This window comes from Aotus nancymaae, unplaced genomic scaffold (genome assembly GCF_030222135.1).
Source record: "Aotus nancymaae isolate 86718 unplaced genomic scaffold, 86718_ANA_hifiasm-v0.15.2.pri h1tg000072l, whole genome shotgun sequence".
Lineage (NCBI taxonomy): Eukaryota > Metazoa > Chordata > Mammalia > Primates > Aotidae > Aotus > Aotus nancymaae.
Genome location: NW_026988487.1, coordinates 1,992,576 through 2,019,961, shown reverse-complemented (window position 1 = coordinate 2,019,961; position 27,386 = coordinate 1,992,576). Strand labels below are relative to the sequence as shown.

General features: G+C 44.3%; 1 pseudogene; it reads left to right on the top strand.

Annotated features, from left to right (window-relative positions):
- The first annotated feature begins 6,981 nt into the window (after nucleotides 1–6,981).
- On the top strand, nucleotides 6,982–8,223 carry LOC105717093 (large ribosomal subunit protein uL6-like; annotated as a pseudogene).
- Nucleotides 8,224–27,386: the final 19,163 nt, after the last annotated feature.

Here is a 27,386-nt window from a genome sequence, read left to right as displayed (position 1 = left end):
GTAAGAAAGTCATTGTAAGTGTAGCAATAAAGGTAGGCTGGAAGAACAAAAGATGAAAAAAGGTAAGTTACAGAAACATTAAAAGGAAGCAGGAGTGGCTATGCATATGTGTGTGTGTGTGTGTATATATATATGTATATATATAGTGTGTGTGTGTGTCTATGTATATGTCAGATAAAGTAGGTTTCAGAGCAAAGAAACTTTTCTAGAGACAGAGACATTGTGCAATGATACAAGAGCCAATCTAGCAAGAAAATGAATCATCCTTAATGTGTATGCACCGAACAATAGAGCTGCAATACATATGAAGCCCAAACTGATAGAACCGAAAGGAAAGATAGAAAACTCTGCAACTGTGGTTAAAGACTTCAATCCCTCTCTCTTAACAATTGATAGGACAGCTAGACAGAAAATCAACAAGGATATAGAAAAGTTCAACAAAACCATCAACCAACAGGATCTAATAAATATTTATAGAGCACTCCACCCAACAACAGCAAAATGTTCATTCTTCTCAACTACTCATATAACACATTTTAAAACAGACCAAATCCTGGGCCATAAAACAAACAGATGTAAAACAAACAATATCAAGTGTCTTCTCTGATCACAGTGGAATCTAGAAATCAATAACAAAAAGATAACAGAAAAATTTCCAAATACTTAGAAACTAAATACATTTCTTCTTCTTTTTTTTTTTTTTTGAGACAGAGTTTCACTCTTCTTGCCCAGGCTGGAGTGCAATGGCACAATCTCTGCTCACCGAAACAGTGCAATATCTGCTCACCGCAACCTCCACCTCCCAGGTTCAAGCGATTCTCCTGCCTCAGTCTCCCAAGTAGCTGGGATTACAGGCATGCACCACCACACCCAGCTAATTTTGTATTTTTAGAGCAGTGATTTGATCTTGGCTCACTGCAACCTCCCCCTCCTGGGTTCAAGCAATTCTCCTGCCTCAGCCTCCCAGGTAGCTGGGATTACAGGTGCCTGTCAACGCACCTCGCTAATTTTTGTATTTTTAGTAGAGACGGGGTTTCTCCATGTTGGTCAGGCTGATCTTGAACTCCCTATCTCAGGTGATCCACCCGGCTTGACCTCCCAAAGTGCTGGGATTACAGGCATGAGCCACCACACCCAGCCAACTAAACACACTTCTAAGAACTCCATGGTCCAAAAAGGGAAATCTCAAGACAAATTATATATGTATAAGTAAAAAATATTTTATATATAATGTATTTTTATATACAATATTTTATATATACAAGCGTATATATAAATATGTATTTTATTACATGTATTACATATATATAATATACACATTTATTTATTTATTTATTCTTTTTCTAGAGATGGGGTCTCACTCTGTTGCCCCAGCTGGAGTGCAATGGCACTACCACAGCTCACTGAAGCCTCGACCTCCCAAGTAGCTAGGACTACAGGAGCACACTACCATGCCTGGCTAATTTTTGGATTTTTTGTAGAGACGGGGTCTCCCTGTGTTGCCCAGGCTGGTCTCCAACTCCTGGACTCAGGTGATTCACCTGCTTCTGCCTCCCAAAGTGCTGAGATTACAGGTGTGAGCCACTGCACCTGGCCAAGGGAAATTATAAAATACACTGAAGCAAGTGAAATGAAAACATAAGGTAACAAAATTTGTGGGACACAGATGAAGAAAATTTGTAGCATTAAATGCACATATTAGAAAAGTAGAGGCCAGGTATGGTGGCTCACACCTGTAATCCTAGTATTTCGGGGGGCCAAAGTGGACAGATCGCTTGAGCCCAGGAGTCTGAGACCAGTCTGGGCAACATGGTGAAACTCCATCTCTATAGAAAAAAACCCAAAGACAAAAATTAGCCAGGTATGGTGGCATGCCCCTGTGGCCCCAGTTACTCAGGAGGCTGAGGTGGGAGGATCACTTGAGCTGAAGAGATCAAGGCTGCAGTGAGCTGAGATCACAGCACTGCACTCCAGCCTGGTTGACAGAGCGAGATCCTGTCTTAAAAAGAAAGAAAGGAAAAAAGAAAATAAAAAAAAAGTAGAAAAGTCTTTCTCAAATCAATGATCTAAGCTCCTACCTCAAGAACCTCGAAAAAAAAAAATCCAAAGCAAGCAGAAAGAGGGAAATAATAAGATAAGAGCAGGGCTGGGCATAGTGGCTCACACCTGTAATCCCAACACTCTGGGAGACCAAGGTGGAAGAACTGCTTGAGCTCAGGAGTTTGAGAGCAGCCTGAGCGACATAACGGGACCTCAGTTCTTTTTTTTTTTTTTTTTTTAATAGAGATGGGGTTTCACCATATTGGTCAGACTGGTCTCAAACTCCTGACCTCAGGTGATCCACCCGCCTCGGCCTCCCAAAGTGCTGGGATTACAGGCGTGAGCCACCGTGCCCGGCTGCCAGACCCCATTTCTAAAAAAAATTAAAAATTAACCAGTCATGGTGGTACATACCTGTGGTCCCAGCTACTTGGGAAGCTAGGGTGGGAGGCTCAATTGAGCCAAGGGGCTGGAAGCTGCAGTGAGCCATGATCATGCCACTGCCCTCCAGCCTGGGTGACAGAGCAAGACCCTGTCTCAAAAAAAAAAAAAGAAAGGCAGAAATTCATGAAATTGAAAATCAAAAAAGAAACAGAAAACTGAAAAGAAAAAGAGAAAAGCAATGAAACAAGGAGCTAATTATTTGAAAAGATCAATAAATCTCTAGCAAGACTGACACATTTTAAAAGAGAAGAGAAATATATGAGCCATGAAACAAGAGATATCATATGGACCCTGTAGGCACCAAAAGATAATAGGGAAACACTATGGGACTTAATAATAGGGAAATAAAAAGAAATAGAGAAGTATCTTTGGAGGTCATTAGTCAGTCTCAGTAGGCCTCCAAAGCATTAGGTCCTTATCCCTGGAACCTATACATATTACCTTATATGGAAAAAGATTCTTTGTAGATATGATTAAGTAAGGATTTTAAGATGAAATTATCCTAGTAGACCTTAAGTGCAATGACAAATGTCTTCATAAGAGAGAGACAGAGGGAGTTGTGGACAAAAGAGAAGGGAATGCAACCATGGAGGCAGAGAATGAAGCAAAGTGGCCACAAGCCAGGGAATGTTGGTTGCTACCAGAAACTTGAAGAGGCAAGCAATGAATTATTCTGTAGAGCTTCTGGAAGGTGTGTGGTCCTGCCAATGCCTTGATTTGACCATTGATACTGATTTTGAACTTCTGGCCTCCATAACTGTGAGAGAATAAATTTCTGTTGTTTCAAGTTATTATGTTGAGTTAATTTGTTGCAGCAGCTCCAGGAAATTCATATCCTCCCCCAAATCTCTACACACATAAATTTGGCAACTTACATAAAATAGTCCAATTCCCCCAAAACATAAACTACCCCAGCTCATCAAGTATGACTTTATATGTGTAGAGGGTTTTTTTTAAAAGGGTATTAGTTTAAATTAGTTTAATTTTAGGGTATTAGTTTAATTTGAATAGCCCTATGATGATTAAGAAAATTGAATTTTTATTACAAATGGAATTTGTAATAAAAACCATCCTCCCTCCCTCTCAATATTTCCTGATCCAGATTATTTCACTGGAGAATTCTACCAAACACTCAAAGAAGAATTTAATTCTTCACAATCTCTTCCAGAGAACAGAAAAGAGAAGATGTTTTCCAATTAATTTTATAAGATGAGTATTATCAAAACCAGATGAAGACAGTAGAAGAAAAAGAATACTATAGACCAATATTCTGCATGAATATAGAGGCAAAAATCCTTAACAAAACAGTACCAAATGGATTCCAGTAATACATAGAAAGAATTATACACCATGACAAAGTAAGGTTTATTTCAGGGATGCAAGGCTGATTCAATATTCAAAAATTGGTCAATGTAATCCACCATGTTAACAGTATAAGGACAAAAATCCATATAATCATATCAATGATGCAGAAAAAACATTTGAGAAAATTCAACACCCATTTAATAATTAAAAAAAAAACTGTCCTTGAGCAGTGGCTCGTGCCTGTAATCCCAGCACTTTGGGAGGCCGAGGTGGGTGGATCACCTGAGGTCGCGAGTTTGAGACCAGCTTGACCAACGTGGAGAAACCCCATCTCTACTAAAAATACAAAATTAGCTGGGCATGGTGGTGCATGCCTGTAATCCCATCTACTAGGGAGGCTGAGGCAGGAGAATTGCTTGAACCCGGGTGGCGGAGGTTGCAGTGAATGGAGATCGGGCCATTACATTCCAGCCTGGGCAACAAGAGTGAAACTCTGTTTCAACAAAACAAAACAAAACAAAACAAAACATCTCAGAAAAAATAGGAATAGAGGGGAATGTCCTCAATTTGATAAGGAGCACCTATGAAAAACCCATTCACGTTATACTTAATGGTGAAAGACTGAATGCTTTGCCCCTAATGGTGGGAATAAAGCACCACTTTTATTCAACATAGTGCTGGTAGCTCTAGTCCATGCAATAAGATAAGAAAAGGCAATAAAAGATTGGCAATGAAGAGATGAAGAGGCAAAACTCTTCCTGCTTGCAGATGACATGATTATATTTATAGAAAATCTCAAGGAGTCTACAAAACAAACAAACAAGCCTCTTAGAAATAAGTGAATTCAGGAATGTCACAGGGTGCAAGATAAAGAGTAGGCTGGATGTGGCGGCTCATGCCTGTAATCCCAGCACTTTGGGAGACTCCATCACAATACAAAAATTGGCCAGTTGTGGTGGCGCGTGCTTGTAATCCCAGCTACTCTGGAGGCTGAGGCAGGGCAATCACTTGAGCCTAGGAGATGAAGTCTGCAAGAGCTATGATTGTGCCACTGCACTTCAGCCTGGGTGACAGAGTGAGACCCTATCTCAAAACAAAGAAACTTTTAGAAAAAAAATAGAAGAAAATCTTCAAGGTCTAGGACTAAGCTAAGAGCTCTGAAACTTGATGCCAGAGTACAATCTATAAAAGAAAACTTGATAAATTGGACATTATCAAAATTTAAAACTTTTATGAAATAATCTGTAAAGAGACAAAAGATGAGCTACAGAGGAGAAAATATTTGCAAACCACTTATCCAATGAAAGACTAGTAAACAAAATATTAAAGAACTCTAAAAATGCAACAATAAAAACACAAACAATCCAGTTAGAAAATGGACAAAAGACATGACGAGACATTTCACAGAAGTGGATACACAGGCGGGAAGTAAGCACATGGAAGGTGTTCACTGTCATTAGTCAGAGGGAAATGCAAAATAAAACCATAACGAGACACGACTACACACCTGACAGAATGCTAACATTTTAAAAAGTGACAACACCAAATGCTGGTGAGGATGTGGAGAAACTAAGTCACTCACACACTGATGGTGGAAACGTAAAATGATACAGCCACTCTGGAAATGGTTTGGATGTTTTTCTGTGAGTTTTTGAAATAGGGTCTGTGCCACCCAGGCTGGAGTACAGTGGCACAATCACTGCTCACTGCAACCTCTGCCTCCCAGGCTCAAGCAATCCTCCCACCCCAGCCTCCCAAGTAGCATGGGACAACAGGCATGCACCACCATGTGCAGCTAATTTTTTGTATGAGATGGGGTTTTGCCATGTTGCCTAGGCTAGTCTTGAACTCCTGGGCTCAAGCAATCTGCCCACTTTGGCATCCCAAAGTTCTGGGATAATAGGTGTGAGCCATCATGCCCAGCAGTTTCCTTTTTTTTTTTTTGAGACGGAGTTTCGCAATCTTGTTACCCAGGCTGGAGTGCAAGGGCGCGATCTTGGCTCACCGCAACCTCCGCCTCCTGGGTTCAGGCAATTCTCCTGCCTCAGCCTCCTGAGTAGCTGGGACTACAGGCACACGCCACCATGCCCAGCTAATTTTTTTGTATTAGTAGAGACGGGGTTTCACTGTGTTGACCAGGATGGTCTCGATCTCTTGACCTCGTGATCCACCCGCCTTGGCATCCCAAAGTGCTGGGATTACAGGCTTGAGCCACCGCGCCCGGCCCAGCAGTTTCTTAAAAAAACTAAACATGAAACTACCATATGGACTCTTGGGAATTTATTCCAGAGAAATAAAAATTTATGTTCATAAAAAAAATACATGAGTGTTTATAGCAACTCTATTTGTAATAGCCAAAAACTGGAAACAACTCAAATGTTCATCAATGGCTGAATGGTTAAACAAACTGTTCCATACCATGGAATACTACGTAGCAGTAAAAAGGAATGAACTGTTGACCCATGCAACAAACTGGATGAATCTCCTGAGAATTATGCTGAGTGAAGAAAGTTAATCTCAAAGGGTTACATACTGCTTGATTCCATTATATATATAACATTCTTGAAAAAAAATTATGGAAATGGAGGACAGATTAGTAGTTGCCAGGAGTTAAGCAGGGAGCAGGAGGCAGGGCACAATGGCTCACACCTGTAATCCCAGTGCTTTGGGAGGCCAAGGTGTGAGGATTGCTTGAGTGCAGGAGTTTGAGATTAGCCTGGGCAACAGAGGGAGACCCAACTCTAAAAATAATCTTTAACTGTTGGGGTCCGTGAGATCGGCACGTCTGCCGGGGGTCTCTTGACCAGCAAGAGGGTCCTAATACCTGGAAGAGAGAGTGCGCGGAAGAAAAGAGAGAGAGAAAAATGGATCTGGAGGTCTGATAAGAGCTATGCTCAGATCAGCAATTTATTCTTTGTGCACAGTTGCTTATATATGTTTTTTCATACAGTGTCTGACGTAGGTCCCATTACAAAAGTTTTATCAGGAGGGAACAGAAAATTACAAAGTAAGCATGGGAGGGGGTAGCATACAGGTTTGTCTAAAGATCGCGGAACCCAAAACAAACAAAAGATTCTAATCCTATTAAGATTCTTATCCTCTTATCAATGACTACAGTTACAGTAAATAACATCAAGGCGAGCAATAATTTGAGGGGTAGCATTTTTCTAGTAACGTGAGTGAACACGGGATTTAGTGAATGCAGGTAAACAGAGTCATAAAACCAGCCCAGAATGGGAACTTCAAGAGACAATAGTCTCATAGATAGTCACGCAGGCCTCACCCAGACATGCCATTAGCTCAGTGGATCAAGAATAGGCTTCTGCAAACTCAGGCCTCTATCACTTCCTTCTTTTTTCCTCAGCTCGACTGCCCTCAGCGTGGGGAGAATATGTCCGGGCTCTAACTCCATCATGGCGGAGACACGGAGGGGTCTCTATGCTGATGGAGCGATCTCCATATTTAACTACGTCCACTGCTAGAATGAAGACCATTCTCAGCAATCAGACTGTCAACATTCCAGAAAACGTCTCCTCTGAAGGGAGGCACAATTACTGTGAAGGGCCCCAGAGGAACCCTGCGAAGGGACTTCAGTCATATGAATATAGAACTCAGTCTTCTTGGAAAGTAAAAAAAAGAGGCCCCGGGTTAACAAATGGTGGGGTAACAGAAAGGAGCTGGCTACCATTCGGACTACTTGTAGTCATGTACAGAACATGATCAAGGGTGTTACACTGGGCTTCCGTTACAAGATGAGGTCTGCGTATGCTCACTTCCCCATCAATGTTGTTGTCCAGGAGAATGAGTCTTTTGTTGAAATCCGAAATTTCTTGGGTGAAAAATGCACCCTCAGGGTTCAGAGGAGGCCAGGTGTTCCTTGTTCAGTATCTCAAGCCCAGAAAGGTGAATTAATCCTTAAGGGAAATGACACTGAGCTTGTTTCAAATTCAGTGGCTTTGATTCAGCAAGCCACAACAGTAAAAACAAGAATATCGGGAAATTTTTGGATGGCATCCATGTCTCTGAAAAAGGAACTGTTCAGCAGGCTGATTAAGAAGATCTAAGAGTTGTCCAGCTCCAGAAACAAGATCCTGGATGATTCCTAAGACCTATTGGTGATATTTAAATGATATAATAAAAGACCTATTGATTTGGAAATAATAATAATACTTTTTAAAAAATTAGCCGGGCATGGTGGCATGAGCCTGTGATCCCAGCTGTACAGGAGGCTGAGGCAGGAGGATCGCCTGAGCCCAGGAGGTCAAGGCTGCAGTTTGCCATGATCGCACCATGTGATCACCAGCCTGGGTGACAGAATTATTTCCTGTCTTAAAAAAGAGCAGGGCTTGGGGAGAGATAGCATGGGGAGAAATGCCACATATAGGTGAAGGGGAGGAAGGCAGCAAATCACACTGCCATGTATGCACCTATGCAACAATCTTGCATGTTCTTCACATGTACCCCAAAACCTAAAATGCAATAAAAAATTAATTAAAAAAAAATCAGGGAGCAGGAGCAGTAAGGAGGAAATGGGGGTAGCTATAAAACGGAAACATGAGAGATCCTTGTGGTGATGGAACTGTTCTATATCTTGACAGATCAGTGTCGGTATCCTGGTTGTGATATTATGCTGTTAGCTGCGTCTCCTGTGAGAATGAAGACCATTCTCAGCAATCAGACTGTTGTCATTCCAGAAAATATCGACATTACTCTGAAGGCACACACAGTTACTGTGAAGGGCCCCAGAGGAACCCTGCGGAGGGACTTCAATCACATCAATATAGAACTCAGTCTTCTTGGAGTTTTGCAAGATGTTCCCATTGGGAGAAATGGCTACAGGGCACACTGGATCTCTGTACATGGGATTATTATTATTATTTTTTTTTTACAATTGCATGTGAACCTATAATTATGTCAAAATGAAAAGTTTAATTAAAAAACAAACCGGGGAAGCAGTTAATGGTACACACGCTGAGTAGTGGAATGAATAAACGTGACAGAGCAAGTATGATAAATTGTCAAAGGAACAAGGTAGGAGGTGGATATGGGATGTTTCCTGTAAAACGTTTAACTTTTCTGTATGTTGAAATGTTTTCATAGTAAAATGTTTAAGAAATAAAAAAATAAGCCCAAATAGTGCAGGAGACTTAAGCAACCTGGAAATTCTGCTCCTCTAGGCCTCCTTTTACTTCTCAGAGGCTATCATTACTAATCATTTATTGTATATTTTTACAGATGTTTTCTCTGAATTTGCAACCACACTTAAAATCTTTTCTTAGGTTGGGCATGGTGGCTCACACCTGCAATTCTAGCACTTTGGAAGGCTGAGGTGGGTGAATCGCTTGAGCCCAGGAGTTTGAGACCAGCCTGGGCAACATGGCAAAACCCCGTCTCTACAAAAAAATACAAAAATTAGCTGGATGTGGTGTTGCACAGCTGTGGTCCCAGCTACTCAGGAGGCTGAGGTGGGAGGATTGCTTGAGCCCAGGGGTTTGAGGATGAGATGGAACCACTGTACTCCAGCCTGGACAACGGAGCAAGATATTGTTTCAAAGAAACAAAAAACATCTTTTCTGAAAACACCATATGATATTATACCTTCTGTTCTGCAAATGTCTTTAATAACATGCCAAGGATACTTTTCTATGCAGTATATACAGAGCCTGCTCTTTTAACTGCTATGTTTACTTTTTGGTGTGGATATGCCATTGTTTATTTAACATTACAGTTTTCTGTTAAACTTTTTCTCATAGAAATGATACATACTCAAACATATGAAGTAGAATTGTTTATTTCTCCTCCTCCTACCCAACTCCAAAAAGCATAAGGGTATAGAGGTTGGTAAGAGACCTAGGCCTAGCCGGTTATATTCCATTGCCTAAAGGAAAGATGGTCTTTTTAGCTAAGATTAGGACAATAAGGATGACATGAGCTTGGAGTTATCTGAAGCCAAAGGAAAGCAGAGCTGAGAAACGAAGGGAGGGAAGGAGGGTGAGAAGGAGAGAGGAAAGGACACAGAGCCATTAAGGGCAAGCTAATGAGGTCACTGAACCCTTGAATTCAGTAGCACCTGCAGCTCCCTGAACGTTTCAGTTATGTCAGAAAATAAAGTCTATCCTTAATTCCCTTAACCTGGTTAGAGTTGCAACCCAAAACCCTGCCTAATATATAATAATATGTATCTTATATGCAATCAAATATATGCACATATAGAAGAATATATTCTGTTCTGTGTACCATTCCACTACCCAGCATTATTCAAGCTATCTGTAAACAATATATTAAAGTGGAAATTTTCAGCCAGGCATGGTGGCTCACACCTGTAATTCCAGCACTTTGGGAGGCCGAGGTGGATCACCTGAGGTCAGAGTTTGAGACCAGCCTGGCCAACATGGCGAAACCCTGGTCTCTACTAAAAATACAAAAATTAGCCAGGCATGGTGGTGCACGCCTGTAGTCTCAGCTACTCGGGTGGCTGAGGCATGAAAATTGCTTGTACCTGGGAGGCAGAGGTTACAGTGAGCCAAGATCACACTACTGCTCTCTAGCCTGGGCAACAGAGGAAGACTTCATCTCAAAAAATAAATAGGCTGACGCAATGGCTCACACCTATAATCTCAGCACTCTGAGAGGCTGAGGCAGGCGGATCACCTGAGGGAGGTCAGGAGTTTGAGACCAGCCTGGCCAATATGGTGAAACCCCGTCTCTACTAAAAATACAAAAATTAGCCGGGCATGGTGGCAGGCGCCTGTAATCCCAGCTACTTGGGAGGCTGAGGCAGAAGAATTGCTTAAACTCAGGAGGCAGAGGTTGCAGTGAGCTGAGATCATGCCACTGCACCCCAGCCTGGGCAACAGAGCAAGACTCTGTTTTAAAAAAAATAGATAAAATAATAAATAATAAAATGGAAATTTCCATTAAGCATTAATATACATTAGTTGTAAAACAATGTGATATGTGAAGTCACCATATGCAAACTTTCAAAAGAAATAACCTTAAGAATCTGTTACAAGGGCTGGGTGCAGTGGCTCACGCCTGTAATCCCAACACTTTGGGAGGCCAAGAGAGGAGGATTGCTTGAGCCCAGGAGTTCAAAACCTGCCTAGTTAACATAGAGAGACTTTGTCTCTATAAAAATATATAAATAAATAAATAATCAGCTGGGTGTAGTGGCAAGCACCTGTAGTCCCAACCACTGGGCAGGCTGAGCTCAGGAATTCGAGGCTGCAGTGAGCCATAATTGTGCCACTGCATTCTAGGCCAGGTGACAGAAAGAGACCCTGTCTCAAAAAATAAAAACTGTTACACGACACTTGAACCTCCCCCCTTACCTTGAGAATATGAGTGGTCCCGACTGGAGCTTTGTGAGGAGATTATCTATGGGAAGAGATAGGCCTGTGTTGTAAGCTCGCCTCCCAATGTTGGGGGCACCAAACTCCCTGCCAGTAAGACTCAGATAGAGGTACCTTTTGTGTGTCTGGGAGGAAGTGTGTTGCAGGCTAGGAAGCCACAAGGTGGACTGGAGTGGAGCTGCTACCTAAGTCACAATGACTCTCTGACTGCTCCTCTCACCCACGGGTGACAGCCATTTTGAGCAGTGGGACCCTGTTCCTCCAGTCCCAGTTTGAATGAACTGGGACAGAATTCCTTTCTATAAAATGTATAATAGAGACAAAGAGCAGGGGAAAAAAGCCCTCTTTGGGTGACTGAATCTGGAATGTCGCATTCCTCCACTGAGATTTGGAGGTGGGAGGAGCTGGTCTGCAGAGAAAAAAAAAAATGCATCAAACCTGAAGAAAAAAAAAGCAGAGATGAGATCATAGAGAGGAGATCTGGATTGAATGCGTTCTATTTTCTTTTCATCAATTCTCCCTTTTTTTTTTTGTTCAAGCTATATATATATATATATTTTTTTTTTCAAGCTATATATATATGTATATGCTGGAGCTAAGTATATCTGCACAGGCTGGAGTGTAGTGGTGCAATCATGGCTCACTGTGGCCTCAAACTCTTAGGCTTAGCCTCTCTCAGTAGCTGGGACTACAGGCTGGGACTGTCTATATATATTTTTGAGACAGGGTCTCACTCTGTCACTCAGGCTGGAGTGCAGTGGTGCAATCATAGCTCACTGCAGTCTTGACCTGCACTACAGGTGCACACCATCATGCCCATCTAATTTTTTTAAATTTGTAGAGATGGGGTTTCTCCATGTTGTCCAGGCTGGTCTTGAACTCCTGGGCTCAAGTCATCTGCCTGCCTCGGCCTCCCTCAGTGCTGAGATTACAGGTGTGAGCCACCAAGCCTGGCTAAGCTATCTTGTTTTTCATACAATTTATGGGGTACATGTGAAATTTCATTACATGTATATAACACATAGCAATCGAGTCAGGGTTTTTAGGGTATCCATACCCCCACTACAATACGTTTTTGTTAACAGCAGTCCCCCTACTCTGCTATCAAACACTGAATTTATGTGTTCTAACTGTATGTTTGGGCCCTTTAACCCACTTCTCTTCATCCCCCCTCCCCCTAGCTTGTTTAAGCTATCTTGAATTGGTTTCTGGTGTTTCAACAAGGTTCCTAACTAATGCAACTGCTAACATTCCTTAATCCTTTGTCAAATACCATTTGACATCTTCCATTGTCACCTACTCTGCGTCTACTCTCGGGTATCCCTGAGCTCCTCCACTCCATGCACCCTCCTCCTCCTTCACATTCGGGGAGCCCTTCATAATTTATGTCGTGCTTTCACATATGCCATCTGTGATCGTCCCAGTAATCCTGTGAGCTAGCGGTTCTTATTTCAGTTCAACAGTCCCTTAGTACCTACTAAGTGCCAGAAGCCAAGCTGTAGGGTTCATTTGCCTGTTCTCCCCTAGCATGAGCACACAATCCCTCTCCAATCTCTGGGGCTCAGCCAGGTGCGGTGGCTCATGCCTGTAATCCCAGCATTTTGGGAGGCTGAATCAGGCAGATTCCCCTGAGGTCAGGAGTTTGAGACCAGCCTGAACAACATGGTGAAACCCCATCTCTACTAAAAATACAAAAATTAGCTGGGTGTGTTGATGGATGCCTGTAATCCCAGCTACCCAGGAAGCTGAGGCAGGAGAATTGCTTGAACCTGGGAGGCGGAGGTTGCAGTGAGCCAAGATCATGCCACTGCACTCCAGCCTGGGCTACAGAGCAAGACTCCATCTCAAAAAATAAAAATAAAATAAATAAAATAAAATCTCTGGGGCTCATATACAGACTCACTCAAACATGCAGCACTGGAGGCCCACATATCCGTACTGAATATGTTTAAAATATGTAAACCAAGTTAACAAGCTGCTAAATAAGAACTGTCTTCTGAGCTTGGTGTGGTGACTCATGTCTATAAGCCCAGCACTTTGAGAGGCCGAGACGGGTGATCTCTTGAGCCCAGGAGTTCAAGACCAGCCTGGGCACCATAGTGAGACCCTGTCTCTATTCAATAAATAAATAAATAAGAACTGTGTTCTGTCCTGCGTTGACAGGTATGGCCAGAGTCAAATTTACAATTTTGGATAACTACATCTATCCCCTTTCTCTTTGCACACTCAATTCTATCCTTACCTTGAGGGGTCTCACAGGCACATGTGCAGACGTTTTAGTTTGCACAACCAGCCTCTATCCATACGCGCTGCCAACAGCTGCTCTTTGGTTATATCTTGGGCTTAAGAGTGCATGTGGCAGCGGTAACCCTCACCCCCCACCCATCCAGAAGGTAGACCTATTAAAGAGACCTGCACAGGCTTTGGGCCACTTGGACAGCAAACTCCAGTGTCCCAGGTACCTGGGACATGGTCTAGAGCTGGGAGGTGCTCAGAGGGTGAGGGGCCCTTCATTTTGCTTCACAGGCCTACCTAATTGGCAAGGGCTATCTAGAAGAAGGGCGAAGCAAGGCCCTCCAAAGGGTGGGTCCTCCTGCCTGGGTCTAAGATGAGCCCTGAAGTTTAGACGTGTTCAGTTTTCAGAGAGATAATATGTTGCACTCACTACATATTATTAATTCCCCCAGTGGGGTCTGGGGAGAGCTTAAGCAAATATGTTAGCACTTCTGCAACAAAATACATTAATGTTCATTCTAAGTGAATGAAATAAAGACTATAAATAGTCTTTATAGATGCCTCTATAAATTCCTCACGTCATTTCAAGTCAGATTTTGCTGCCACATGAGTCTGTGCCAAACTTAAGAAAAAACTTTTGGCTGGCCTCATGCCTGTAATTCTAACACTTTGGGTGGGCAAGGCAGGAGGATTGCTCGAGCCTGGGAGTTCAAGACAAGCCTGGGCAACATAGCAAGACCCTGTCTCTACAAAAAGTAAGAAAATCAGCTGGGCGCAGTGGCACACACCTGTAGCCCTAGCTGCTTGGGTGTCTTAGGTGGGAGAATCCGTCGAGCTGGGAGGTTGAAGCTGCAGTGAGCTGTGATCATGCCACCGAACTCCAGCCTGGGTGACAGAGAAAGACCCTGCCTCAAAAACACCACCACCACCACCACCACCAACACACACACACAACCTTTCGATTTTCAGAGCTTTTGAAGTTTCAGAACTTGGAGATAAGGAGTTGTGGAACTATAATGGAGTTGTAACATAGTCACTGCTATTCAATTGATGACACATTTCTAGCCTTTCTTTCAACTAAGTGTAGCCATGTGGCTAAGCTCTCAGCAAGAGAATATGAGCAGAAGTGATGAGGGCTGCTTTGGGTCTGAGCTTTTAGGCACCAGGCATATATTTTCCCACAGTCTCTTCCCTCCTCCTCCAACCTGGAAGGCAGATGTGCCTGCTCTCCAGCTTCTGTCAAGCAGATGAGGACAGGGTCCTTATCTTTGCGAAACTACAATCTGGAAGGAACTAGAGTCCTCAGATGGCCATGTGGGGCAAGAGCCTTACCAATCTGTACTGCTCAGCTATGGGGGAGGGAAATGAACTTCTGTTCTTCCTTAAGTCACGGTAATTTTTTTTTCGTTTTCTTTTTTTTTGGAGATGGAGTCTCACTCTGTTGCTCAGACTGGAGTGCAGTGGTGCGATCTCAGCTCACTGCAACCTCTGCTTCTCAGGTTCAAGCAATTCTCTGCCTCAGCCTCCAGCGTAGCAGGGAATACAGGCATCTGCCACCAAGCCTGGGTAATTTTTGTATTTTTAGTAGAGACAGGGTTTCACCATCTTGGCTAGGTTGGTCTCGAACTCCTGACCTCGTGATCCAACTGCCTCAGCCTCCCAAAGTTCTGGGATTACAGGTTTGCACCACTATGCCTGGTCTGTAATTTTTTTTCCTTTTGTAAAGATGAGGTCTCACTCTATTGCCCAGGCTGATCTTGAACTCCTGGGCTCAAGTGACCCTTCTGCCTTGGCCTCCCAAAGTGCTGGAATTACAGGCGTAAACCACCACACCTGGCAAGTTGTTGTATTTTTGAGCCTCCAGACCACTTAGTCTTGAACTAATTAATATAAAAGACAAGTGCTGGGCATATTAAAGATAGAAAAGATACAGTCCTTACCCCCAAGGGATGATAAGCATATTTCAAGTAAGGGAAACCAACTCATATGTGTAGAGACTTCCAATTAAATGTACTGCCTGCTGATATGGCCGCCATGGAAGAACACAGGCCTACCTGAGGGCTTCAGGGAAAACTTCCTTGCAGAGACAGCAGCTTAGCTGGAGTGTGAAGGTTGAAGAGAGGTTGATCAGGTGAGAAAATGGAAAAGGGTATATTATGGGTTAAATTGTGTCCCCCTCCCACAAAAGCCATGTTGAGGTCCTAAATCCCAGTACCTCAAAATGTGACCTTATTTAGAAATAGGATCATTGAAAACTGTGGTGGCTCATGCCTGTAATCCCAGCACTTTGGGAGGCTGAGGCAGGAAGATCACTTGAGCCCAGGGTTTGAGATCAGCTTCAGCAACATAGTGAGACTCCGTCTCCACAAAAAATAAACAAAATTAGCGGGGTGTGGTGGCACACATCTGTGGTCTCAGCTTCTTGGGAGGCTGAGGTGGGAGGATTGCTTGAACCCGGGATGTTGAGGCTGCAGGGAGCTTCAACAGGGCTATAATCCAATACGACTAGTGTCTTTTTTGTTTTTATTTTGGGCTGGAGTGCAGTGGTGTAATCACAGCTCAATGCACAAGTGATCTCCGGGGCACAAGTGATCCTTCTGCCTGTCTCCCGAGTAGTTGAGACTAGAGGTGCACTACTAAAGCCTGGCTAATTTTTGTATTTTTGTGGAGAACAGGGCCTTACTATGCTTCCCAGGCTGGTCTTGAACTCTTGGCCTCGGTCCTCTTGCCTCGGCCTCCCAAAGTGCTAGGATTACATATGTGAGCCACCATGCCTGGCTGGGTGTCTTTTTAAGAAGAAGGAAATTTAGACACAGAGACAGACACGCAGGGATAATGACATGTGAAAACACAGAGAGACACAGACTCAGGGACGATGGCCACATGAAGATGACCACATGAGTTTGGAGCTGTGCTATACAAGGAATGCCTGGGCCTACCAGGAACTGAAAGAGGCAAAGAAGGATCCTCCCCTGGAAGCTCTGAAAGGGACATGATCCTGCCAACCCCTTCATTTCAGACTTCCAGCTTCCAGGACTGTGAGAGGATAAATTTCTGCTGTTTTAAGTCCTGCACTTTGTTACTTCAACCCTAGGAAATGAATACAGGGTGTATCAGGCATCAGCAGAGGCAGAGCTGTGAGAAACAAATAACATGGTGAATTCAAAGAGATTAGAGGCAACTCCATATTTACAGCCATAATGTGCAAGGCAAGGCATGTCCTGCAATGAATCCAGAGAGTGGAAAAAACCCACTCACCGCATGTATGATATGTAACTTTAAAAAGTAGGAATGAGGCTGGGCGCAGTGGCTCACGCCTGTAATCCCAGCACTTTGGGAGGCCAAGGTGGGTGGATCACGAGGTAAAGAGATCAAGACCATCCTGGTCAACATGGTGAAACCCCGTCTCTACTAAAAATACAAAAAATTAGCTGGGCGTGGTGGCACGTGCCTGTAGTCCCAGCTACTCAGGAGGCTGAGGCAGGAGAATTGCCTGAACCCAGGAGGCGGAGGTTGCAGTGAGCCGAGATTCCGCCATTGCACTCCAGCCTGGGTAACAAGAGCGAAACTCCGTCTCAAAAAAAAAAAAAAAAAAAAAAAAAGTAGGAATGAAAAATGCAAAGAAGAATGATCACCAAAATAACACGGTTCTCTCATGGTGATAAAATTTTAGGCAATGTTTGTATTCTTTTTATTCTTTATTAGTTTTTTAAATGATCATGTCTTTTGTTGTTGTTTTCTTTGAGACAGATCTCATTCGGTCACACAGGCTGGAGTGCTGTGGGAGGATCTCCGCTCCCTGCAGCCTTGACCTCCTGTGACTCAAGCTGTCCTCCCACCTCAGTCTCCCCAGTAGCTAGGACAACAGGCACATGCCATCATGTCCGGCTATATTTTAAATTTCTTGTAGAGATGAGATCTCACTGTGTTGCCCAGGCTGGCCTCAAGCAATCCTCCTGCCTCAGCCTCCCAAAGTGCTGGGATTATAAGCATGAGCCACCATACCCAGCCGATCATATACTTTTAATATAATCAGAAAATAATCTATTTCATTCAGAAAAACAAAGGCAGATGGTTGCCAGCAGTCAGGACCGTAGATTAGGGAAGCAGGACTAGAAGCAGAGAGACCAGCTAAGAAACTATTGTAGGCCAGGTGCTGTGGTTCACGCCTGTAATTCCAGCACTTTGGGAGGCTGAGGCAGGCAGATTGCTTGAGGTCAGGAGTTCAAGACCAGCCTGGCCAACATGGCGAAATCCCGTCTCTACTGAAAATACAAAAATTACCTGGGCACTCCAGTTTGAGCAACCCTGTCTCCACTAAAAATACAAAAATTAGCTCGGCATTCCAGCCTGGGCAACAAGCCAAGACACTGTCAAAAAAAGAAGAAAGAAAAGAAAGAAGGAAAGAAAGAAAGAAAAAGGAAGGAAGGAAGGAAGGAACTATTGCAATGTTTCAGATCTGTGAGGAGGGCCTGAGCTCAGAAAACAGAAGTAGCAATGAACAAGGAGATATTTAGAAGGTAGAATTAAAGAGAAATGGTGATTAGCCAGAAGTGCTGGGGTTAGTGATAGAGAGGGAGGAGTCCAGAATGGTTCTCAGATCTCTAGGTGGGGTGACTTGGTAGATGACAGCCCCTTCATGGGGTTAGGAGAAGAAGAGGAGACAGGTTTTCAAGGGAAGATGGTGAAATACCTGCAGAGGTGTCCAAGTAGAAACGTCCTTAGCTGGTAACTCTACATGGTGGGCTGTCCACTGTAGGCTTCCTCTGGTAAATTCTCCTGCCCCTATTCATCTCTGTGATTCTGATATTGGTTTGCCGTGTTCATAGGACTCTACTTTCCCTAGCTACTGCTGATTGGTCAAGGATGGATGCTTCAGCCAAAGTTGGGCTTTGTTTGTTTTTTGAGACAGAATCTCATTCTGTCATTCAGTCTGGAGTGCAGTGCTGCAATCTCGGATCACTGCAACCTCCGCCTCCCAGGTTCAAGTGATTCTCCTGCCTCAGCCTCCTGAGTAGCTGGGACTACAGGTGCTCGCCACCACACCAGCCAATTTTCGTATTTTTTGTAGAGATGGGATTTTGTCATGTTGCCTAGGCTGGTCTCAAACTCCTGATCTCAAGTGATCCGCCCACCTCGGCCTTTCAAAATGCCAGGATCACAGGCATGAGCCACCCCTCCCGACCCTTGTTTTCAAATTTAAAGAACAGTAGAGAAAACAGGACTGGTATCATAAACCTGGGAGTCACCCCCCGAGACAGAATCTACCAAGGGTGAAGGAGAGAGCAGCAGCAGAACTCACAACCAAAATGAAAAGAATGTCAGAGAAACTGGAGGAAACCAGGAGAGAGAAGAGAATATGGCCCCAGTTAGAGTGGAGGAAGCTGGAGCTTGGAGGCGAAGCCAAGCATGTTGATCCTAGACTCAGGTTCGGGCCTTTGCTCTTTGCATGGCACCATTGCCCATGGGTTTTTATTGTACTGCGTCTTTTTTCTTTAATGGACTTCTAGGGAGAGAGTCTGTATAGACAGCTTGTTTTCATTTCCCAGTTTCCCCCTCCAAGCCTATGCCTGCTTTTGAACTGAAGCCTGCCCCTACTCTGCCCTCCCGATGTTGCTGTTCTGTGGATTCATGCATCTGTCTAGGATTTGATATTTTAGGCCTGTGTGCCTGATTAACACCAAGAGCAACAAGGTCCTTAAAAATGCACTGGACAGAAACAAATTGATTATCGAAGCAGAGTGACGGTGGACACAGGACTGGAGGTTGCTGAAGCCGCTAGAGCCACATGGGAGAGCATTCAGAGCCACATGCCCATGACATTGTCTCAGATCCATAGGTTTCATTACATTTGTCATTTCCCCACATCTTATTCTCAATGTCATAAGTCATGAAGATGAGTCATTAAGCTGGTTTACTCAATTTATCTTGTGAACATGCTGATAAAAAGACTGTTATTGAATCCCCATGATTTAGAGGGTTGTAGGAGTTTCAGGAGATCCAATAAAACCCTTTAATTAAACTCAGCAATGGTCATGAGAACTAGTAATTAGTTTAAATTGCCTGGTAATTGCATGATTGGTATGAAAAATGACTCTGTGTTAGAATCTATCTTAGGATGAAGGAGGAGGTATACACATTTATGCATTTCTTCATATTTGTTGTGCATCTATTACGTATCAGGAATTATGTGAGCAACAGATTCAAGACAGATGAGACTCTGGAGCTTGTATTCTTGTGGGCTATTTTTACTTCATACCCCACTGAGGATTTTCTAACAATTAAAAAATGCCGGCCGGGCGCGGTGGCTCACTCCTGTAATCCCAGCACTTTGGGAGGCCGAGGCGGGTGGATCACGAGGTCAACAGATCGAGACCATCCTAGTCAACATGGTGAAACTCCGTCTCTACTAAAAATACAAAAAATTAGCTGGGCATGGTAGCGCGTGCCTGTAATTCCAGCTATTCAGGAGGCTGAGACAGGAGAATTGCCTAAACCCAGGAGGCGGAGATTGCGGTGAGCTGAGATTGCGCCATTGCACTCCAGCCTGGGTAACAAGAGCGAAACTCTGTCTCAAAAAAAAAAAAAAAATGCCTTCCCCTCCTTACCCTGTTAGTAGAAGGGCAAGCACACCCACCAGGATCCAGGCCAAACTGGCAGAAGAGAATAATATAATTTCCACATGTAAATTCTCCCTACAGTCCTGCAAAGTAGGTTAACATGGTAGAAATGGACAGACCTGGGTTCAGAGGCGGTCTCTGCTGCTTTCTGATGCTTGTTCATCTCTTAGGGCCACAATTTCCTCCTGTTAAACCCCGGAGATGACAACACACATAGTATGTGACATATAAATCCTTGGCACGTGGCACCACAGCCATTCCTATTGCCATTAGCTCGTTTTTGAAGATGAGAAACTTGACACAGTGAGGGAAAGTGGCTTGCCTAAGATCACACGGCTGGTAACTGGCAGAGCAGGAACTTGCATTCAAATCTTCCGACTCCGTGCCGTGTCCTCTTTCTGATTTGGCACCACTGTCTGGTATGAGGCTGGGAAGTAATTATCCATGTGTCCAGGGATCTATGCTTCCGGAGGGGTGCGGGCCTGGTGACTTAGGAAAGACCGCATGGGCGTAGTGGTCGGGGCGTGGGAGGAAGATGAGGAGTCTCGGTAGGCTAGAACCCAATTGATGGCCAGGGAAACAGATTCAGCCTCGGCCGCTGCCTGTTCACCTGCGGCCAAACACTGACCCCTGCCGGCCGCCCGAGGGAAGGCGGCGCCCGGCCCAGCTCCGGGAGTGCTGCGGGGCGCCCGCGGCTGGAACCGGCGGGTGGACGCTCATTGCGCAGACGGGAGCTGGGGGGGATCTGGGGGGCACAGAGCGCCCCTCTCCTGGAACCTCGAGACCTGGGTGGCCGAGCGTCGTATCGCCCCCCTCGCTTACTCGGCTTTTGACAAGAAAAGGGACCGAGCTGAGGATTTTCCTTCCCCTGGGCCCCCACCCCGAGCATCTCCGGGTCTCTCCTCGCCGCGCAGCACAACCCCCAAACGTGTTTGGGGGGCTCGGGGCCTGCCCTTGCTGCCCTGTCTAGGGTCCCGGCCACCTGGAGCAGAAGGGGGGCGTGTCTAGGGCTGGATTCAAGCCTCCTGTTGGGCAGATGGACTAACTCTAGACCGAAGGCCACTTGCTGGGGCTGAGGAGACGCTCTGGCAGTGACACCAAATACAGCTGCTTCTTGCCTCTCCTGACTTCTCCCACCCAGACGGGTCCGGAGGGGTTGTCCCTGCAGAAGGAGCTCACTAAGGACTCTTTACCCCTTCCCTCCTTGTTCAGAACTGCTTTAAAGAGAGAGAGGGAGGGAGGCAGGGAGAGAGAGAGAGAGAAACGCAGTATTCTCAGTTTTTTGGCCCCTATGTGGCTTAGCACCCTCCATTGCTCTCTGCAGAATGAAGTCAGCTAAGCATTTCTGACAACCGAAGTAAACAGAACATTTCTTCATATGACCATGTGCATTTCTTAATATAAGATAAACTTGGAGGAGCAGCCTGCTGGAGACCTTGTTTGCAATTGGACAGCCAGAGAACAAACAAGCCGGAAATATGACATATGGCCCTTATAGTAACACAAAGTTGGTAAAGCAAAAGAGAATGAGCCCAATAGCACTGGAGGGGGGTGGGGGGGGGGGAGAGAGAGAGAGAGAGAGAGAGAGAGAGAGAGAGAGAGAGAGTGTGTGTGTGTGTGTGTGTAATGTGGGGAGTTCTCTAGCAACTCATGCAGGCTCAGCATTTTATTCTTTGAGATAAAAACAAGGCAGACAGGCTTGTTTGCAATTCAAATATACTGATTTGGGGGTAAGATTTTTTAAAAATTTCAATAATATTTAGAAAGTTACAACATGCTTTTGAGAGAAAGGATTGATGTCATGTGCTTTATCTTATTCTCCCAAATCAAGAATCTCCATTTGCAGTGGAAGGGATCTGACTCTTAAGTTTCCTGTGAAAAGAGAGGGAGGGAGGGAGGAAGGAAGGAAAAAGGGTAGGGAGGGTGAGTTGGCTGAGCTGCCCACCACTCAGAGTGAGAAGCCTGTAGCCAGTTGCCTGCAGAGTGAAGGTAGTTGAGCCTGACAGGAGTAGGCAATGCTCACAGTTACAATGCATAAAGAACTTTCTAGTGCATTCTTGGGCCATCTGACCCTTTGAGGTGGGCCTTGATGTTAGTGCTATTCTCATTTTCAGATTAGAAAGAGGGAACTTGAGGTTGGGCTCAGTGACTCACACCTATAATCCCAACACTTTGGGAGGCCGAGGCAGGTGGATAACCTGAGACCAGGAGTTCAAGATCAACCTGGTCAACACTGCAAAACCCCGTCTTTAAAAAAAACACAAAAATTAGCAGAGCATGGTGACACACACCTGTGACCCCAGCTACTTGGGAGATTGAGCATAAGAATCACTTGAACACGGGAGGTGGAGGTTGCAGTAAGCTGAGATAACACCACTGCACTCCAGTTTGGGTGACAGAGGAAGACTCTGATGAAGGGAGAAAGGAAGGAAAGAGGGAGGGAGGGAGAGAAGGAGGGAGGGAGGGAGGGAGAGAAGGAGGGAGGGAGGGGAGAACTTGAAACTCTGAAAGGCAAAGAGATTAGCTTGATAGAAAGACGGGATCAGAATGCTGGTTTTTGACCCTTTCTAGACTAGTATATTATTATTTATGCCTTCTTTTTCCTTTTTAAATTTTTGACAGATGGGGTCTCAATTTGTCACCAGGCTGCAGACAGCCTGTCACCAAGGCTGGAGTGCAGTGGCACAAACATAGTTCACTGCAGCCTTGAATCCCCGTGCTCAAGCAATGCTCCCACCTCGGCCTCTCAAAGCGCTGGGATTACAGACGTGAGCCACCGTGCCTGGTCTACACCTTCTTACTAAAATGGGACCTGTGAGCCCAGCGGGGAGATGGCTTTGCTCTCAATTCTGACAAGGGAGAGAACCATCCTTGTCACTGCATTTTAACAAGGACACGAACACACTGTCTCCTCCTCATCAAGTAAGTCTCGAATCACCTGTCCCCTCAGAGAGGGCTTCCCTGACCTCTTAGTATTGTCTCCACCCCAAGCGATACTTTTCCACCTTTATAGCATCACCATCTGAAATTGTCTTGTTGTATTTCTGTGTGGACATGTTGATTGCCTGTGTCCCTGTGACAGTGCAAGTTCTCTAACAGTCGCGGCCTCGTCTTCTTGCTTCTGTGTCCCTAGAACATCCTAGGACATACCAAGCACTCCATGAAAATGTTTGTATGAATGAACAAACTAGAGCAGTGGCTCTCAAAATCTGGTCCACAGCCTTCTGGGGATCTCTAGACTCTTCCTGGGGGGTTGTGGGGTCGAATGCTGAGAAATAATTTGTCTTTTTCACTGCATTGACATTGACGTCATTTGCAATGACAGCCCAAGAGCAATGGTGGGTAACGCTGCTCCAGCACAAACTGTACCGGTAGGCATTGCATTCCTCACCACCATGCAATGACAGTAAACTAGATAAAACCAAAGCCAGTTTCACTGAGCATGTCCTTGATGAAGCAATATAAGTGATTGATTCCATTTAATTTAAATTTACTTTTTTGAGCCATAGTCTCTCGCTGTCACCTAGGCTATGAGATAGTGCTGTCATAGCTCACTGCAGCCTTCAACTCCTGGGCTCCATCGATCCTACACCCCAGCCTCCCCAATAGCTGGGGCTACAGGAGTGTGACACCATGCTCAGCTAATTAAAAAGACATTTCCAACCTGGGCAACATGGCAAAATCCATCTCTACAAAAAATACAAAATTTAGCTGGGTGCAGTGGTGCGCATCTGTAGTCCCAGCTACTCAGGAGGCCGAGGTGGGAGGATTGCTTGAACCTGGGAGGCAGAGGTAGCAGTGAGCCATGATCACGCCACTGCGCTCCAGCCTGGGTGACAGAGTGAGATCTTCTCTCAAAAATAAGTTAATAATTTTTAGAGAGACAGGGTCTCAACTTGCCCAGGCTGGTCTTGAACTCCTGGACTCAAGGCATCTTCCCACTTGACCTCCCAAAGTGCTGGGATTACAGATGTGAGCCGCCATGCCCAGCTCACTAATATCATTGAATTTCAAGCTGGAATACATGAAATAAGGACACATAAAGTACTTCTGCAGCTACCAAAGGACGGAGTTGTCTTGAGGAGAAGCGCTGGGTAATTGTTTCAGTTGTGAGTTGAACTAGCTGCTTTTTTTCAGGGAACACCATTTTTACTTGAAAGAATGAGTGACAGAAAAAAACCTCTGCTAGTTCAGACTTGGGTATTTGGCAAACAGTTTTTGGAAAAACGAACAAAGTGAGCCTTCCATTTCAAAGAGAACAACTGTCAGTATTAACTGCCAACTATAAAATTCAAGTTTTGGAATTTTGGAAAATTTGTATCTTTCACTAAGAGCTTGGCAGGTTATTCAAAACCTAAATGTTGCTCTGACAGGCTTGGTGGTATGATTATTAAATGTGATATTTTGATACTGTAAAATGGTATCAATGTTTAGAGAGGCAGTGAAATAAATATTTTCCAAATAACCAATGAATATGCAATGTTAAAAATTTTTGCATGCAAGAAAGATCCAATCAAAGTATATGATACAGGCTGGATGCAGTGGCTCACACGTGTAATCCCAGCACTTGGGGAGGCCTAGGTGAGCAGATCACTTGAGACCAGGAGTTCAAGACCAGCCTAGGCAACATGGCAAAAACCCAGCTCTACTAAAAATACAAAAAATTAGCTGGGCACGGTGGTGCATCCCTGTAATCCCATCAGGGGCTGAGTGGGGAAGATCTTGAGCCTGGAAGGTTGAGGCCACACTAAGCCCTGATTGTGCCACTGCACTCCAGCCTGGGCAACAGAGTAAGACCCTATCTAAAAAAAAAAAAAAAATACATGAGAAACCAATTGAAAAGTTCGCTGATACGGTTTTAAGTTCCACACCGCAATTCATCTTTAAGAAACTACACTTGTCCAGTTTTAGTGTGTTATCTAAGAAAAATATATATATTTTTATTTGAAAAGGCGATTAAGATAGTCTTCTTTTTTCAACTATATATCTGTGTGAAGACAGACTTTTTTCATATATTTCAACCAAAACAACATATCTCAACACACTGAATGTCAGTAGAAGCAGATACGAAACTGCAACTATCTTCTACTCAGCCAGACATTAAACAGATTGCAAAAATGCAAAACAATGTCACTCTTCTCGCTAATTCTTTTGTTTTGGAAAATACAATTATTTTTCAACTGTTACCTACATTAACATATACAGCATATGGTTTATTAATGCTATTTTAAATGAATTAATACATATTTTAAAAATTTCTCAGTTTTACTTTCTAACATGGTAAATGTCAATGGATATTGAACATAAGCACATAAAAACAAAAACAAATACATAAACAAAAGCTTTCTGGGGCCCTCGGTAACTGTTAAGAGTATAACGGGGTTTGGAGACCAAAATGTGGAGAACCATGGAGCGAGACACGAAGAAAATACCAACTTTTTTCTCTCCTTTTTTATTGACCTATAATTCCTATACTGTAAAATTCACCATTTAAAAATGTATGACTCAGTGTTTTTTAGCAGATTCACAATGTTGTTCAACAATCACTACTATCCAATTCCAGGACCTGTGCCTGTTTGCAGTCATTTTCCATGACTCCCTGCTTCCAGCCCCTGACAACCACAAATCTCCATGAATTTGCCTAAGTGAACATTTAATAAAAGTGGAATCATGGCCGGATGCGGTGGCTCACGCCTCTAATCCCAGCACTTTGGAAGGCCGAGGTGGGCGGATCACAAGGTCAAGAGATCGAGACCATCCTGGCCAACATGGTGAAATTCTGTCTCTACTAAAAAATACAAAAATTAGCTGGGCATGGTGGCTCGTGCCTATAGTTCCAGCTACTTGGGAGGCTGAGGCAGGAGAATCACTTGAACCCAGGAGGCAGAGGTTGCAGTGAGCCAAGATTGTGCCACTACATTCCAACCTGGTGATAAAGCAAGATTCTGTCTCAAAAAAAAAAAAAAAAGGAATCATATATGGCCTTATGGCCGGGCACGATGGCTCACGCCTGTAATCCCAATACTTTAGGAGGCTGAGGCGGGCGGATCACCTGAGGTAGGGAGTTCGAGACCAGCCTGACCAACATGGAGAAACGCCATCTCTACTAAAACACAAAAATTAGCCAGGCATGGTGGCCCATGCTTGTAATCCCAGCTACTCGGGAGACTGAGGCAGGAGAATCATTTGAACCCGGGAGGCAGCAGTTGCAGTGAGCTGAGGTCACACCATTGCACTCCAGCCTGGGAAACAAGAGTGAAACTCTGTCTCAAAGAAAAAAAAAGGGGCCAGGCATGGTGGCTCATGCCTGTAATCCCAGCACTTTGGGAGGCTGAGGCGGGCGGATCACAAGGTCAGGAGATCAAGACCATCCTGACCAATATGGTGAAACCCCGTCTTAATAATAATAATTTTAAAAAATGGCCTTTTGTGACTGGCTTCTTTCACTTAGCATAATGTTTATAAGATTCATCCATGCTGTAGCTGGTATCAGTACTTGATTTCTTTTTATGGTGGAATAATATTCCACTGCATGGACAGACCACATTTTGTTTATCCACTCATCAATTGATAAACACCTGACACGGTTTGCTCTATGTCTCCACCCAAACCTCACCTTGAATTGTAATAATCCCCATAAGTCAAGGGAGGGACCAGGTAGAGGTAAACGGATCATGGGGGTGGCTTCCCCATGCTGTTCTAGTGATACTGAATGAGTCTCAGGAGATCTGATGGTTTTATAAGCATCTGGCATTTCCCCTGCTTGCACTCACTCCCGTCCTGCCGCCCTGTGAAGAAGGTGCCTGTTTCTCTTTTGCCTTCTGCCATGATTATAAGTTTCCTGAGGCCTCCCGAGCAATGTGGAACTGTGAGTCAATTAAAACTCTTTCCTTTATAAATTATCCAGTCTCAGGCAGTTCTTTATAGCAGTGTGACAATGGATGATGCATTCCCACTTTTTGGCCATTATAAATAATGCTGCTATAAACATTCACGTAACTTTTTTTTTTTTTTTTTGAGACAGAGTCTCATTTTGTCACTCAGGCTGGAGTGCAGTGACACAATCTCAGTTCACGGCAACCTCCGCCTCCCAGGTTCAAGTGATTCTCCCATCTCAGCCACCTGACTAGCTGAGATTACAGGTGTGTGCCACTATGCCAGTTAATTTTTATATTTTTAGTAGGAATGGGGTTTCACCATGTTGGCCAGGCTGGTCTCAAACTCCTGATCTCATGTGATCCACCCACCTCAGCCTCCCAAAGTGTTGGGATTACAGGTGTGAGCTACTGCGCCCAGCTACACCTTTTTTTTTTTTTTTTGAGACAGAATCTTGCTGTATTGCCCAGGCTGGAGTGCAATGGCATGATCATAGCTCACTGCATGATCTAGA